The 16,381-nt window shown below is 41.3% G+C and overlaps 1 protein-coding gene and 1 long non-coding RNA gene across 2 annotated transcripts in view; both read right to left on the minus strand.

Moving 5' to 3' along the window:
• The window catches only part of PCGF3 (polycomb group ring finger 3), a 1,052,715-nt gene that overhangs the window by 225,405 nt on the left and 810,929 nt on the right, over nt 1-16,381 (minus strand).
• LOC117347303 lies at nt 13,435-14,376 on the minus strand. Its single transcript, XR_004536765.1, has 3 exons — nt 14,318-14,376; nt 14,000-14,138; nt 13,435-13,583 (listed from the first exon to the last, which is right to left on the minus strand). It is a non-coding gene; the product is annotated as an uncharacterized LOC117347303 (long non-coding RNA).

Here is a 16,381-nt window from a genome sequence, read left to right on the forward strand (position 1 = left end):
GCTCTTAGGTAGACAGCTGAAATCCAGTGTGTGTTATGCTCTTGCTTTGCTCCTTTGAAAGAATGTGAGCTATTGAAGAAAATAAAGGAGGTCTACACTGATACTAGGATTGTCTATCTGTCTTTAGATTTGTATACCTGTGTATGCAATGTTTTTAGTTCTGTGCAGTATGTTTTCTTCTCTCTCTATTTGCTCGATAGGAAGTGAACACCTGTGTGAACATGATGAACGGAAGTGTGGTAGTGCTTAGGATTATGGGAAATGCAGTGCTGTCTTTCTCTAACTGTACAGTACTTTGCAGTTGCTTTCTTTCTCTCTCATTATTTCAGTTTTAATGATTAAATATTATGCAAATATAATCAGGCTGGCATCTGTTTATTTCCTTTTCTCTTCTGGACACCGTCAGTTTTAGCGAACCTCCTTGAAATGCCTGGCAGTGGAGAATGACGCAATTACCTCACTGAGTCTTTTAGGACAATGTTAACTTTTTCAGTGATTAACCTCTGTGTTATCTAATATGTTCAGATTTTTTTCCTTTCCTGAAAGTAATAGCAGATGCTGTTTCCCTGAGTGGTTTGCAAAGTTCTTCATAGATTTAATTAACTTAGGTTTTTTAGCAGGGGGTTTCTTTCAAATGCCTCAAAGTTTTTGGGGGCTCTTCATGAGAATGTGTGTTCATTTAATAGAGAGTGTATATCATCTTTGTACTTCCCTTATGATATTGAGATATGTAGTAGAAAATATTTTATCTGTAAATATTTATTACCTTGCATCTGAGCCAGAGTACATCAGGATTTGAGTTCCCCTTTTCCCTTCTAAGCACTGCACTATACCAAGTTGGATTAGTTCTGTTCATCTGCAAATCGATTTGAGGGGAGCCGAGGTATTTTAGTTTTCCAAGGGCCAAATACATATTTTAGTCTCTGCAAATGAACTTATCCACCCAGGACATCAATGGTGTGCTGTGTACTGGATTCTGGTACAATGTTTAAGTCTGCCCCTGTGCATTGCTACTTCTGCCCTGGGCAGATTTCCCATGAAAACCGTAGAAAATGCATTGTGTTTATGAGCAACAATCCGAGACAAGGGTTAAACAGTATGGGGTGAATAAGTGTGGGATGGATCCATGCATGTTTTCTGATGTGCAGGCTAGATTCCCATATTGCCGTGGTGTTGCTAGTTTCTTATCAAACTGCTGTCTGCGCCAGCCTGTTTTAATTAACAGGCTCTAATCCATCTTCCTTCAATAAGGGAGTAATTTTGTTATAAAATATTCTGGAGGACCCTCTACAACACATCGCTTCTGCTGACACCTTTTTTCCTTTCTGTATTCTCTCTCTTTTGCCGTCATGGCACTCCCACTCTAATTAGAGCATCCTGTTTCAGGGGCATTTAAATAAAAAAGAGCAGGAGATTGTTAAACATTTTAACTCCCTAGGTAATGTGTAATTATTACTAGTATCCTCTGTAGAAGACAGTTATGATTTTTATTTCTTACTTCTTTCCCTTTGATCTGGGTTTGTCCCTTTGCCCCAGGTATATAGACAGATTGTGAGCCCACTGTGACAGGCACTTTCATACCCATGTTTGGGTACCTGAATAAGTTAATGTGACCTGTACTGAGCTCCTTTGGGAAAATGGTGTAGAGAATTGAATAATTTTTGTATACATATTATGAAACAGCTTAGATTAGTGAATCTTATTTCCTTTTTGCATTATTTGTTCTTTTTAGGACATGGTACTATCGGGATACAAATTATACCACAGAGACAGAGTGACTCAAAAAGGAAGTGGCATTGCCATATACGTCAAAGAGAGAATTGAATCTACTGGAGAGAACACGCCACAACAGACGGATAAGTTAGTGTCTCTATGGGTCAAAAATTCTGGGAACAAATGGACTAGAAACAAGGATAAGCATCTACTACCGAACCCCAGAGCAGTCTGAAGAAATTGATGGAGAAATGACGGATAAGATTAAATGCAACTGCAACGCAGTTATCATAAGCGACTTCAACTATCTGGGGATAGAATGGAACCTAGGCACCTCCGGCTATACTAGAGAGACCAAGTTTCTGGAAACGGTAGACGATTGCTTCCTGGAACAACTTGTCAAGGAAAACAAAAGAGGAAATGCAATTCTGGACTTAATTCTAAATGGACTCCGAGGACCGCCACAGGATGTAGAAGTAGAAGGGACGCTGGGAAACAGCGATCACAATATGATCTGCTTCAACCTGGAAATAGGGGCGAAATATCAGTCCAGAACGATGGCCACGACGCTAAACTTCCGAAAAGGAAATTACGAAGGGATGAGACGCATGGTGGGGAAGAAAATTAAGAAGAGGATAAACACTGTAAAAATGCTAGAGCAAGCTTGGTCTCCTTTTAAGGATATAGTCATTGAGGCACAAAATCTATATATACCACGTATTCAAAGAGGAAAAAGAATAAAGAACCAGCGTGGCTCACTGTAGCAGGGTTAGAACCGCGGAAGAATGTGAAGACCTACAAAGGGACCTAAACAAACTGGAAGAGTGGGCAAATAAATGGCAAATGAACTTTAATATAGAGAAATGCAAGGTCATATAGGGAAAAAGAACCCGATGTTCAGCTACAAAATGGGGGGATCAGTGCTAGGGGAAAGTAACCTTGAAAAAGAATTGGGTGTGCTGGTGGATACAACAATGAAATCAACGGCACAATGTGCAGCAGCCTCAAAGAAAGCAAACTGAATGTTGGGTATTACAACAAGGTCGAAGGAAGTCATCATGCCGCTGTATCACGCGATGGTGCGCCCGCATCTGGAGTACTGTGTCCAATATTGGTCACCGTGCCTCAAGAAGGACATGGCGATACTTGAGAGGGTTCAGAGAAGAGCGACGAAAATGATAAAAGGTATGGAAAACCTTTCATACGCAGACAGGTTAGAAAGGCTGGGGCTCTTCTCCCTGGAAAAGCGGAGACTCAGAGGAGACATGATAGAGACTTTCAAGATCATGGAAGGCATAGAGAAGGTAGAAAGGGACAGATTCTTCAGCCCATTGAGAACCACAAGAACAAGGGGGCACTCAGAGAAATTGAAAGGGGACAGGTTTAGAACCAATGCTAGGAAGTTCTTTTTCACTCAGAGGGTGGTGGATACCTGGAATGCGCTTCCAGAGGTTGTGATAGGACAGAGTACACTACCGGGTTTCAAGGAAGGATTGGATAAATTCCTGAAGGATACAGGGATTGAGGGATATAGATAGAGGTAGAGATAGGTTATGAAAGGGTATGGATAGAAGGACAAGGGGAATTAAAGGATTTAGAAAAGGATCATCAGGTCATGTACCTGATGGGCCGCCGCGGGAGCGAACTGCTGGGCGTGATGGACCTCTGATCTGACCCAGCGGAGGCAACTTCTTATGTTCTTATGTTCATTAGTACCTAAATGTACCAAGACAGCTGGCTCCTCCCCAGCACCATCTAAAATCCTAAGTGATGCAAAGCTAATGTATTCCAACATTTTTATAAATGATCTGGACATTGGTACGACGAGCGAGGTGATTAAATTTGTGGACGATACGAAGCTATTCAGAGTAGTAAAGATACAGGGGGATTGCGAAGATCTGCAATGTGACATAATCAGGCTTGAGGAATGGGTATCAACATGGCAGATGAGGTTTAATGTGAATAAATGCAAAGTGATGCATGTCGGTAACAAAAATCTCATGCACGAATACAGGATGTCCAGGGCGGTACTTGGAGAGACCTCCCAGGAAAGGGACTTGGGAGTTCTGGTTGACAAGTCGATGAAGCTGTCCACGCAATATGCAGCAGCAGCAGCGAAAAGGGCGAACAGAATGCTAGGAATGATTAAGAAGGGGATCATGAACAGATCAGAGAAGGTTATCATGCCGCTGTACCAGGCCATTGTGTGCCCTCACCTGGAGTACTGCATCCAGTACTGGTTGCTGTACATAAAAAAGGACACAGTACTACCAGAAAGGGTCCAGAGAAGAGTGACTAAAATGGTTAAGGTGCTGGAGGACTGGCCGTACAGTGAGAGATTAGAGAAACTGGGCCTCTTCTCCCTTGAAAAGAGGAGACTGAGAGGGGACATGATCAAAACATTCAAAATACTGAAGAGAATAGACTTAGTAGATAAAGTCAGGTTGTTCACCCTCTCCAAGGTAGGGAAAATGAGAGGGCACTCTCTAAAGTTAAAAGGGGATAGATTCCGTACAAATGTAAGGAAGTTCATAGAAACATAGAAGATGATGGCAGATAAGGGCCATAGCCCATCAGATCTACCCACTCTACTGACCCACTCCCAAGTCTACTATCCTAGGGATCCCACTCCTGGTGACAGGTTCCCCTGGTTTAACCCTCTAAGGGATCCCACTGGGCATCCCATTTGCTCTTAAATTCTTGCACGCTGTTTGCCTCGATCACCTGCACCGGGAGCTCGTTCCAAGGATCAACCACTCTCTCGGTGAAGAAATATTTCCTGGTGTCACCATGAAATTTCCCGCCCCTGAGTTTGAGCAGATGCCCTCTTGTGTTTGAGGGTCCTTTGAGAAAGAGAATCTCTTCTTCCATCTCGATACGGCCGGTAATATACTTAAACATCTCGATCATGTCTCCTCTCTCCCTATGTTCCTCGAGTGAGTACAGCCGCAAATTTTTCAGCCTTTCCTAGTACGATAGATCCTTGAGCTCCGAGACCATCCTGGTGGCCATCCGTTGCACCGACTCTACTCTCAGCACATCTTTTCGGTAGTGTGGCCTCCAGAATTGCACACAGTATTCCAAATGAGGTCTCACCATGGTTCTGTATAATGGCATTATGACTTCAGGCTTCCGGCTGACGAAACTCCTGCGGATGCAACCTAACAACTGTCTTGCCTTAGATGAAGCCTTCTCCACATGATCAGCAGTTTTCATGTCTGCGCTGATGATCACTCCCAAGTCTCGTTTGGTTGAAGTTCTAGCTAAGGTCTCACCATTCAAGGTGTAAGTTCTGCATGGATTTCTGCTGCCGAGATGCATGATCTTGCATTTCTTAGCATTGAAGCCCAGCTGCCAGGTCGAGGACCAAAGCTCCAACAAATGTAGGTCCTGTGTCGTATTATTGGGTGAATTGCCGTCTCTCAATATATTGCATAGTTTGGCGTCGTCAGCGAATAACGTTATCTTACCTTGAAGCCCCTGAGTTAGGTCCCCTATGAATATGTTGAAAAGGAGCGGGCCCAAGACTGAGCCCTGCGGTACTCCACTGGTCACCTCCGATGTTTTAGAGAGGGTACCGTTAACTACCACCCTCTGAAGTCTGCCACTCAGCCAGTCATTGACCCTTGTAGTTAGTGTTTCTCCCAGCCCCATTGATTTCATCTTGCTCAACAGCCTGTGATGGGGGACACTATCAAAAGCTTTGCTGAAGTCTAGGTATTCGACGTCCACGGATTCTCCCAAGTCTAGCTGTTTTCTTACCCAGTCAAAGAAGCTGATGAGATTGGATTGGCAGGACCTACCCTTGGTGAATCAATATTGGACGCACCATTGCCCGATACAATGGCAAGATAACTTCTTTTGTTCTGGTAGTAAAACCCTTCTTGAATTTACCTAGCATTCTATACGCTCTCTTAGCGGCCGCTGCGCACTGTGTATTGTCATTGTCATGTCCAACATTACCCCCAAGTCCCTTTCTTGGGTACTCTCCTTCAATAACATCCCTCCCATCGTATAGCTGTACCTTGGGTTTCTGCTTCCCACAAGTAGTACTTTACATTTCTCAACGTTAAACTTCATCTGCCATCTCGTCGTCCATTCCCTTAGTTTGTTCAAGTCCCTTTGCAATTCTTTGCAGTCCTCTTTAGTCCGAGCTTCACTAAATAGTTTGGTGTCTTCCACAAATTTTATTATCTCACACTTCGTCCCTGTTTCTAGAACATTTATAAATATATTAAATAGCAGCGGCCTGAGCACCGAGCCCTGCGGGACACCACTCGTGACTCTCCTCCAGTCCGAGTAGTGGCCCTGTCACTCCTACCCTCTGTTTCCTACTCGCTAACCAGTTTCTGATTCATCTATGTACGTCTCCTTCCACCCCATGTTTGTTCAGTTTCCGAAGTAGGCATTCATGGGGTACCTTGTCAAAGGCTTTTTGGAAATCAAGATATATGATTTCTACGGGGTCTCCTCTGTCCATCCACTTGTTAATTCCTTCGAAGAAGTGCAATAAGTTCATTAGGCACGATCTCTCCTTGCAGAAACCATGTTGGCTGGTTATCAGAAGTTTGTTTCTTTCAAAATGTTCATCAATGTTGTCTTTTATCAGTGCTTCTGCCATTTTCCACGGAACCGAGGTCAGACTCACCGGTCTGTAGTTTCCCGGGTCACCTCTTGATCCCTTTTTAAAGATGGGCGTAACATTGGCTATCTTCTAATCTTCCGGGATCACGCCTGTTTTCAGGGATAGATTGCAAATTTGCTGAAGTAGTTCTGCTATTTCCTCCTTTAGTTCCTTCAAAACCCTTGGGTGGATTCCGTCCAGACCCAGGGATTTGTCAGTTTTTAATTTTTCTATCTGCCTGCGTACATCCTCAAGGCTCACTTCCATGGATGTTAATTTTTCTGCTTGATTTCCATTGAAGATTTGCTCAGGTTCCGGTATGTTGGATGTGTCTTCATTTGTAAATACAGACGAAAAGAACACTTCTTTCTCCTTCTTCACCACTCCCTTCCTGTCTCCGTCGTCCAGCGGCCCACCTCCTCCCTAGCCGGCTGCTTCCCTTTAACATATCTAAAGAACGGTTTGAATTTTCGTGCTTTCCTGGCTAGCCTCTCTTCATACTCTCTTTTGGCTTTTCAAACCACACGGTGACATTATTTTTGATACTTCCTGTGCTCTTTCCAGTTCCCCTCAGTTTTGTCTTTTTTCCATTTCCTGGATGAATTTTTCTTATTGCCTATCGCTTCCTTCACTATTTTAGTTATCCACGTCAGGTCTTTTGTTCGACTCTTTTTGCACCCCTTTCTGAATCTGGGGATATACAGATTTTGCACCTCGCTCACCGTGTCCTTGAAAATATACCAGGCATGTTCTACCGTTTGCCATAATTCACATATTCATTATATTGGTTTGTTATTATCTTGCCCAAAGATACTTGGTGATTTTTATCAGTCATAGTATTATTTTGTGCGCTTTTGCAGTTTCAATTACGGAGTGACGTCTTTACGTCACTCGGGGGTGGTTCTTATTATGTATAAATGCTCCAGACTGCGGCGATTCATTTTGTATAAATGTGCAATGGGCATGTTTTCGTTCGGCAATTTTATTTCTACAACGAGCTAGAAGTAAGTCTTTCCGTTTCCTTTTGTACTTCTTTTGATTAGTTTTTAAGTTCTTATAGCTCCTTTGTCTTTTATAGTCTTTACTAGTCTTTAAGCCCGTTACATTAACGGGTGCTAGAATAGATGTGTCTGTCTGTCTGTGTTTATCTCTCTCTCCTTGGCCGTGTCCTTCTGTCTTCCCCCCCCCGAGCAAAGCTGTCTGCCCCCAGCACACACCTCCCCCCAAAGCATCCCCCTTTCCCTCTCCCTGTCTCTCCATGGCCCTCTTTTGTCTTCCCCCCAGAGCAAAGCTGTTTGCCCCAAGCACACCCCTCCCCCCAAAGCAGCCCACTTTCCCTCTCCGTCTCTCCATGGCCCCTTCTGTCTTCCCCCCCAGAGCAAAGCTGTCTGTCCCCAGCACACCTCCCCCCCAAAGCAGCATCCTTTCCCTCTCCTTGTCTCTCTATGGCCCCTTCTGTCTTCCCCCCCGAGCAAAACTTTCTGTCCCCAGCACACCTCTCCCCCAAAGCAGCCCCCTTTCCCTCTCCCTGTCTCTCCATGGCCCCTTCTGTCTTCCCCCCAGAGCAAAGCTGTCTGTCCCAGCACACCTCCCCCCAAAGCAGCACCCTTTCCCTCTCCTTGTCTCTCCATGGCCCCTTCTGTCTTCCCCCCCGAGCAAAACTGTCTGTCCCCAGCACACCTCTCCCCCAAAGCAGCCCCCTTTCCCTCTCTCTATCTCTCCATGGCCCCTTCAGTCTCCCCCCAGCACACCCCTCCCCCCAAAGCAGCCCCCTTTCCCTTTCCCTCTCCCCCTGGACCCCGGTATTGATCCGCTTCTTACCTTCCCTCCATCCTGGCGTCTTCTGGCCTGCTCCTCTTCAAAGCAGCCTGCGATCGTGGTGGCCGGCTTTAGCGAACCTCGCAGGTCGCTCTCCAACTCGGTAGCACGTTCCCTCTGACGCGATCCCGTGCGTCAGAGGGAACGTGCTACCGAGGTTGGAGAGTGGTCTGCGAGGTTCGCTAAAGCCGGCCACCATTGCAGGCTGCTCGTTAGAAGAGCATCAGCGGTGGCGAGTGAGGGTAGGACAGGCTGCTCTGAAGAGGAGGATCTGTGGCAGCGGCGAGTGAGGGCGGGAGGTGTGTTCCCTGACGAGAATGCGGGCAGGGACAGAGCTTGCCTGGCCAAATGGTGAGTGAGAGCGGGAGGAAGGGAGTGGTCAGAATGTTCCCTGCCGCTGGTTTCTAAAATGGAACACGGCCACGGATCACACACCACGGCGGCAGGGAACACGAAACCCTAAGTGCGCATGTGCGCTTATGGTTTTATTATATAGGATAGAATTTGACTACACAATTTGTTTAGGCTGAGCTTGTTTTTTGAATAAGGAAGAACATGTTTCAATTTTCTTTTTTAGAAGTTTTAGTTTTTTGACCCCTATTTTGGATATAGGGATTGTGACAGTTTTTAGTCGCCTCATTTACGATTGAATGTGCACAGGTTTTCATGTAACCCTTATCAGACCATAGTACGCCCAGGCAACATGCTTTAGTATCTTTTTACACATGTGTTCGTGTTTAATTATTTCACCTAGCATGATCACATGCTTAAGTGTACTATACATTCATTTCATTTTTTTAGTGTGATAATAAGGTTTAACATTTCCTCATCATCCGTTACAAATGTTTATATAAATTTAACCCCTTTTGTATTTGTGGATCAATTAAATATTTATTAGTAGCTTTTTAGTGTGTATTATCCCTATTCTCATTATCGTTTTTATTGGTTTTGATCAAATTATAATATAAGATGAATGATTAGGAAGTCCTTTTTAGGCATTTTTTCATTCTGAAGAACTTTGAGGTACATTGGGCATTGAATTTATCTGCATTATTTATCATGTTTATTCAGGGCTCCTTTTACGAAGATGCACTAGGGAGGCGGTAGTGGCTAGCGCGCTTGGGAATTTAACACACGCTATTGCACACGTTAAGGCCCTAGCACACCTTTGTAAAAGGAGCCCTCAGTGTATTAATGATATTTATATCTTTGAAATTATATATATATATATATATATATATATATATATATATATACACACACACACACACATAAATACACATTTTATATGGATGTTTTTATTGATGTACAATTTAAGTATTTATTTTTGCAATGGTTTTGAGTCTCCTCAAGTATCAAGTTTTAGCTCATTTTTTAATTTTTTAATCTATGAATGATATGTTTTTCTAGCATTAATTATATTTATGGACATTGGTGCATTCATGTTAGATATGTTTATCTGTATGATATGTATCGACTTTAACTATGTTTTTATTTAGTATAAGGAACGTATATATTAATGGTGTCTTTTATGATGAATTCGATTTTTGATTCTTTTATATATTGCCTTTATGTGTCATATTTAATCATTTTTGTTCATGTTTACATAATGATTTCCTTGTTTATGTGTATAGACTCCTGAAGCAGGCCATTTGGGCCGAAACATGTACATGTCAGGTCATTGATTTTCTGGATGGATAAAGGACTTTTTATGAAGATTGAATTCACCAGGTTTTCATTGGACATTTCCACTCTTCATTTTTTGTCATAAATATTAGTTCACCATTTCTTTTGTTTATGTTGCAATTATAATTTGGAATAATTCACCTGTTTAATTAAGGACTAAAGCTAATTCTTGGAGGCCCTGTTTAGGAGTGAGAACCCTTTGGTATATGAATTGTATTGCATTGTAAGACTTGAATCTTCTCACAGACTATGTTATATAAGGGGGAAGTAATTTAAGAAGTAGAGCAATGTTTAAATATTTGAATTATTAACCAGATGCATTCTTCTTTTTCTCTTCTTAGAGGTCAAACTCATGTTTCATTAAAGAAGTTATGCCCATATGGTGAGATACATAATTTAATTTGGAAGCTACAATATCTATGATTATAGGTGTTTTAGATAAGGCTATTTGTGTAGCATTTGCTCCACACGTATATTTGCTATTTGAATTTCAATAACATCTATGGATGCAGCCATTGTTAAGTTTGCTTTTGTATAGCTATAGAACATTTGATAATATATAGCGAGAAATGGAGATGGAAATTTTGGATAGTATAGAGGCAGTGAAATGCTCTATCCTGAAAAGAATATTGTAGGTTGTGAGTGTATGAAACTTGACAAAGTATATGCAATCATGATTTAATTTTTTAAAAAAATTTTTACTTTGGTATTTTTCATATATGCAGTAAGCCTGGCAAGCTGAGGCATCAATGAGCAATTGGAGGATGGGTTCTTATCCCAGAAGGAAGTGTATGGAAAAAATCATAGTATTTGATACAATGTTTGCCAACTAGACTTGCAGGCCTCATTCTTTTTGAACTGTCTTATTTTCCTTGTGCCTAAGATTTTGGTTTTGATTTGTTCCTTTTATTTTTCCCACCATAGTGTGTGTGATCCCCTGGGGTGATCAGAGGAGGGAAAGGCCCCAATAGAGACTAAGGCCCAGATTCTGCAAACTGCGCCTAACTTTAGGCGTGGTTTAGACGTCCTTGGAGTGCAACTCGCACTCCACATTACTTAGACGTGAGATAGGAGTCCGATATACGTCTCCTCAAAAAAAAATTTTCACTTCTAGACGCCAGATGGACGTCCCTACAATGTATTTAGTTATATGTAAAAATGTGGTTTTTACTGATTCTGTTCAATTATTTCATGTCTGTAAGCTTTAACATAATATAAAGACAGTATTCCATCTTTAAAAGGATAATAAAAACACAGTATACCATCTTTAAAAGGATATTTATGATACATTATTTTTAGTGGGACTTGAACTGGGAACATCAGAGTGAATCTTGAAAAAATGTGACATGCTAACACGCTAACCTTCATTCTAATTCGTTGTGCTAGACAACGAGCCATACAAGAATAGCAATTCTGGTTTTAATATACTGTTCCGTATAGGCAGTTAATTCTGCTAGGATAGATGCCAGGAGACAACACAAGCTTGATTTTACTGCTCTGTCATATTCTTTTTCTTCATTATGTCAGGATTGTAAGCTTTAACATAATAAAAACAAAAAAAAGTAACAGTATGCCATCTTTAAAAGGATATTTATAATATTTCATTTCCAGTGAGAGGTACTTACTGACTGGGAGTTGAACTGCAAACATCAATGTAGAAGGGTATACGTTTAACCTCTGTGAAACATATGAAACTGTATAGCAATTGTACAATGAACTCCTTGAAGCAGTGTAAAGAATCACTGAGCATTGTTTGGGCTTTAGATAGACGTGGTTTGGACTTCAGAAAGATGTTAGTAGGATAGATGCTGTTTAGGCACCCTTCTAGTTCATCTGTTGAGCTTTGTTTGGGCTTTAGATAGACATTTCTCTGCATGAGATTTAGGCAGATTTTGGATGTTTCCAAAGTGATCTTCTAAATATAGAAGAGGCATTTTATTTTGTGATTCAGCCAGCACATAAACAGGACACATCAATAAAAGCATATTGAATTTAAAACTGCCTAAAGAAGCAATGTTATTAGCTAATTACAGCACATGAAAATCACAGCTTTAGGTTTCAAGCTCCAAATAACACCTCCTTTCTCACTAAACTTTGCTCCAATCAGCTCATTCTTCAAAGCAAAGAAAGCCAATACCTTCATTTGGCAAAGCTTAAAAACAGAATAAAACACAGAACAGACCTGAATGTGGCTTCTAGTTCATTGCAAAGGGAGGTGTGCAGCTACACAATGCTGACCTCATTGTGAGATCATCAAGGTGCACCTGCAAGGTACAATGCCACAAGTAAAAGACAGGCTGGGAGTTGAACTCATAACCTCTGCAAGATCAGCACAGAGCTTGACCTTCCACTCCAGTTTCTCTGACTCCCCTGTCATAGCTATCATATCACAGTTAGCTGAGACAAAAGACTGTTAGAGTTCAATTCAAATGTGCTTGTATTGTTTTTAAAATCCTATATGGTTTACTCCTCTTCTTCCTTTATCTTGGAACATTTACAGATTTTCCTTTGCAAGAGGTAATCAACAATTTAAATTATCTCTTCCTTCCAAGAAAGGGATAAAAGGAGTCAAGATTTTCACTCAATCTTTGATTTTTAAGCTTTCTCAACTTTGGAATGATCTCCCACTCCTTTTAAGGAGTTCCGGTTCATTTCAACTTTTTTGTAAATCTTTAATAATAATTTTATTTGCTAAACACTTTGAAAATTAATCTTACAAAATTTAGTCTCATTCCTCATGGTTTTTATTTGTTAAGTTAACTATTGAATCAAGCTTTCTTGGACTGATATCTCGGTATATAAAGCTAAGCCTTAGATTAGTTCAATGGCTTAAAGCACTGGTTTCATTGTCCCAAAAGCCAGAATCCCAAGTATGCTTGAATAAATGTGACATGGAGTCAAATACTGCTGTTTTAATCAATTGCAAACTCCACTTTTGGAATTTATTGCTAATGTTGTGCTGTTTGAGATGAAAATTAGATTTGATTGGTCTGTAGCTTGTAATTTTTATTAAAATGAGTACTGTGTCAGCTGAAGTACATGAGGGAGTTGAACCAACACTAGGCTCATATGCCAACCTTCATTCTAACCACTGTGCTACACAATGAGCCATAAAATCATAGCAATTCTGGTTTGATTATACTGTTCCATTTAGGCATCATTACATGTGTAGGTACGGCGTGCTTGCAGCTCTGTAGTGGAGCGCCAGAAGCACGCTGAAACGGCTGCAGTTAAGCTGTCAGGGTAGGAAACTTCTCCCCTGAATAAAAGAAGCCATTTCTGGCTCACCAAGTTAAGGCACCTCGCTGCACCTTATTCATCCTCTCCAGCTCTCATAAACTCTCATTTTCTCAAATATTATGCTGGTTGCTGGCTGTGAGGTAGGAGACATGCCAGCTACACTGTTTGCCACCCCCTAAGGGCCTCCCCACTTCTCTCCTTTGTAGCCTGGGCCTCATGGAACACTAGATAAGACAAAGGTCAATGTGACGAAGTAGCTGAAGTGGTACTTATTAAGGAAACATTAATGCCCGGCTGCTACTCAATGTAAATAAACACAAAGTGAAAAATGGTTTAAAATTTTTATTGCACAGTTTAGGAAAGCAGCATGCAAGTGTAATATCAGGCAACTGCAGTCTGATGAGATGGATGACAGGTATGCAGAGTAAGCCACTCCTAGGTCCAAGTTGTTACTGTGGTAGAATTGTTAAGGACCCATAATCTGCTTCTGGTAAAAGGCAGGCTGTAGAAAAAGGAAGATGGAATGAGACAAATTAATAATTTATTGGTGAGTTTTAGGCTCTCTTTTACAAAGGTGTGCTAAATCAACGCATGCGCTGCTAACGCGTCCAACATGCTAACGTGTCCAACATGCAAGCGTTAACATTTAGCACATGGAAACGGCACCGCTTTAAGCGTGTGGTAAATGTTAACGCGTGCATGTTATCCTATGAGCGCGTTAACAGTTAACGCATGCGTTTAGTGCTCCTTTGTAAAAGAGAGCCTAAAACTCACCAATTTACTGTTCTCTCAGAAAATTATCAATAACTATACCCGCCTGAAGGAAAAAAAGTATTAAACATGTTAATATTAAGAAAATGTATATAATTCATCACAAGGGCAAACAAAGCAACTAAGGTTGCAGTACATCATTCTCACCTATTTTTTTCTGTTTTGGTATCTGAGCTGTTGTCAATAACTCTTTTCCCAGGTACAAGCTTGTGTGCTGAACCCAGTTTTAATATACCTGTTTTGGCCTCTGGGAAACACAAGGGGAGTCATTAGCCACTCTGGGAACCTGAAATCAGGAGAAAAGGGGGAAAATGTTAAGACATCTGTGGCAAAAATAAAAAGCAGAAGTTGTGAGAGAATATGTCGCAGCACAGTCTCAAAATAACAACTAGAACGAACAGAAGCACAAACACTTCCCTTTTTATAATAAGGATGCCTAACAGTTATGACTCTAAAAAGATTTACCTTTAGTTCTTTGAGGAAAAGCACTGCTATAGGTTCCACCTATTCATGTAACTTGCATATCCATTTTCCTGGCACCAAAGTTTCAAACAGCATGGGTGTTTTTTTCAGCCACCACACCTGGAACCAATTTTTATCATCACTAATTCTCAGATCTGCTAATGACCCTGTGGAATGGAGAGAGTTGTGGCAGATATCAGGGGGACAAAAAGTTAACGGAGAATCACCATAAACAATAACACAGAATGGGAGTCCAAAAGAAGAAATCAGTTCTGCCTGAGCTTTTTTCTAATAGAGACACCTAAGTAGCTAGCAATATATCATTCTCACCTGGATTTGGTATCTGAGCTGCTAGCAAGGAGTTCCTTGCATAGGTGCAGCATATTCACCTGGAAAGATGAAAAAGGTTAGAAAGACATCAATTGCAAATTACTACAGTATAGCTACTAATGGGCCTGTGAAATGGAGAGAGTTGTGGCAGATATAGGAAAGAAAAGGTTAAAAGTTAATCAAGAAAGGTAAGGTCTCAGAAATCAGCATAAGCAATAACAAAGAATAGGAGTCCTAAAAGAGAAAATGCTGCTCTGATGGACCTTCTTATACTAAGTATATCTAAGTCGTGTAGGACTTCCCGCCAGAAAACTTTCAAATCTGATTGGGCATGGTTTAGGTGTGGTTTGGGGAAACACACCTGTACTGATTTTTAATCATTTCCTTCACTTCTCAAAGCTTTGACAAGAAGCCATTTCTCATTTGCTTAGACTGTAGAGGCTCTGTTGCCAAATTCTAAATGAAGTTCCCTCTATAGCTCGATGCTTTAAGGCACTGCTTTTATCTTCCATATGTCAGGGGTTCAAGTCTTGAGTGCAGTTAGCAAGTATTTTATATTCATTTTTCTACCAGAAAACCTTCAAACTCTTTGGCCATTCCTTTGCTTAAACATATTTGGGTTGAGTTTTAACCTTTTCCTATCGTAATAAATTTTACGTTACGCTGGTTCCAATCGTAATTATTGCTACTGCCCGATACATTTTCTGCATCAAAGTCCGAATCATTATCCAACTCAGACTCCAAACTACTTGGCAATAAATAGATGGGACAAATGATAGGTAGAAGGTGTACTGTATGTCCCATGCCATGGGACATACAACGACAACAACATTTTTGGAATGTCCCGTCATCCGGGACACACGATAGGAAAAGGTTAAAATGATCTGCAGCAATTCTCAGATATCTAAAACAGCCTGTTCTCTCATCCTAAACCCCCTCCTCCACCCCAACACACACTCCTCAGGCATGAAATTACACCCGCAATTCTAAAGCTAAGCTGAATTTACCAATAGTAATATCTCTAGGATACATCTCAAAACATGTACCTTCCTTCAACACCTGTCTAAGCCCTCTGAAGTTTAAGTAAACTCTTATACCTGTTGCCCTGTGCGGATACTGCATAAAAAGAAATACATTCCTACTATAATGGCTTGTAGTTGAGAGCAGATGAATGTATCTGATGCACCTATGCCTGCAAACTGCAGAATGCTGATAAAAAACAGCAAAGTCTACCACTTATGAGAGCTGTTAGGATGCTGTTAAAATGAGTGAAGGTGAGGATGGGATTTGAACCAGTGATCTGGAGAGGATAGACAAGATGCAACAAGGTGCTTTAGCTTTGTGAGCCACAAATGGCTTCTTTCAGTCAGTTTCTTACCATGAGAGCTTCGGATGTCCTAGCCATGGCAAGATCTAAATAAATGTGCCTACAAATTGCACAATGCTGTTAAAAACAGCAAAGTCCACCACATATACACTCTTATGAGAGCTTAGGAAGCTGTTAGGAAGTTGTTAAAATGAGTGAAGGTGAGGGTGGGATTTGAACCAGTGAGCTTGAGAAGATGGACAAGGTGCAACAACATGGTGAGCCAGATATGCTTTCATTGTGGTGACTGTGATATCATTCCTAAGCAGATCAGTAAGCTATGATATGACAGGGAAGTCAGAGAAACTGGAGTGGAAGGTAGTGTAGCTCAATGAGTAAAAGCTCTGTGCTGATCTTGCAGAGGTTATGAG

This window comes from Geotrypetes seraphini, chromosome 1, assembly GCF_902459505.1.
Source record: "Geotrypetes seraphini chromosome 1, aGeoSer1.1, whole genome shotgun sequence".
In the NCBI taxonomy this organism is placed as follows: Eukaryota; Metazoa; Chordata; class Amphibia; order Gymnophiona; family Dermophiidae; genus Geotrypetes; species Geotrypetes seraphini.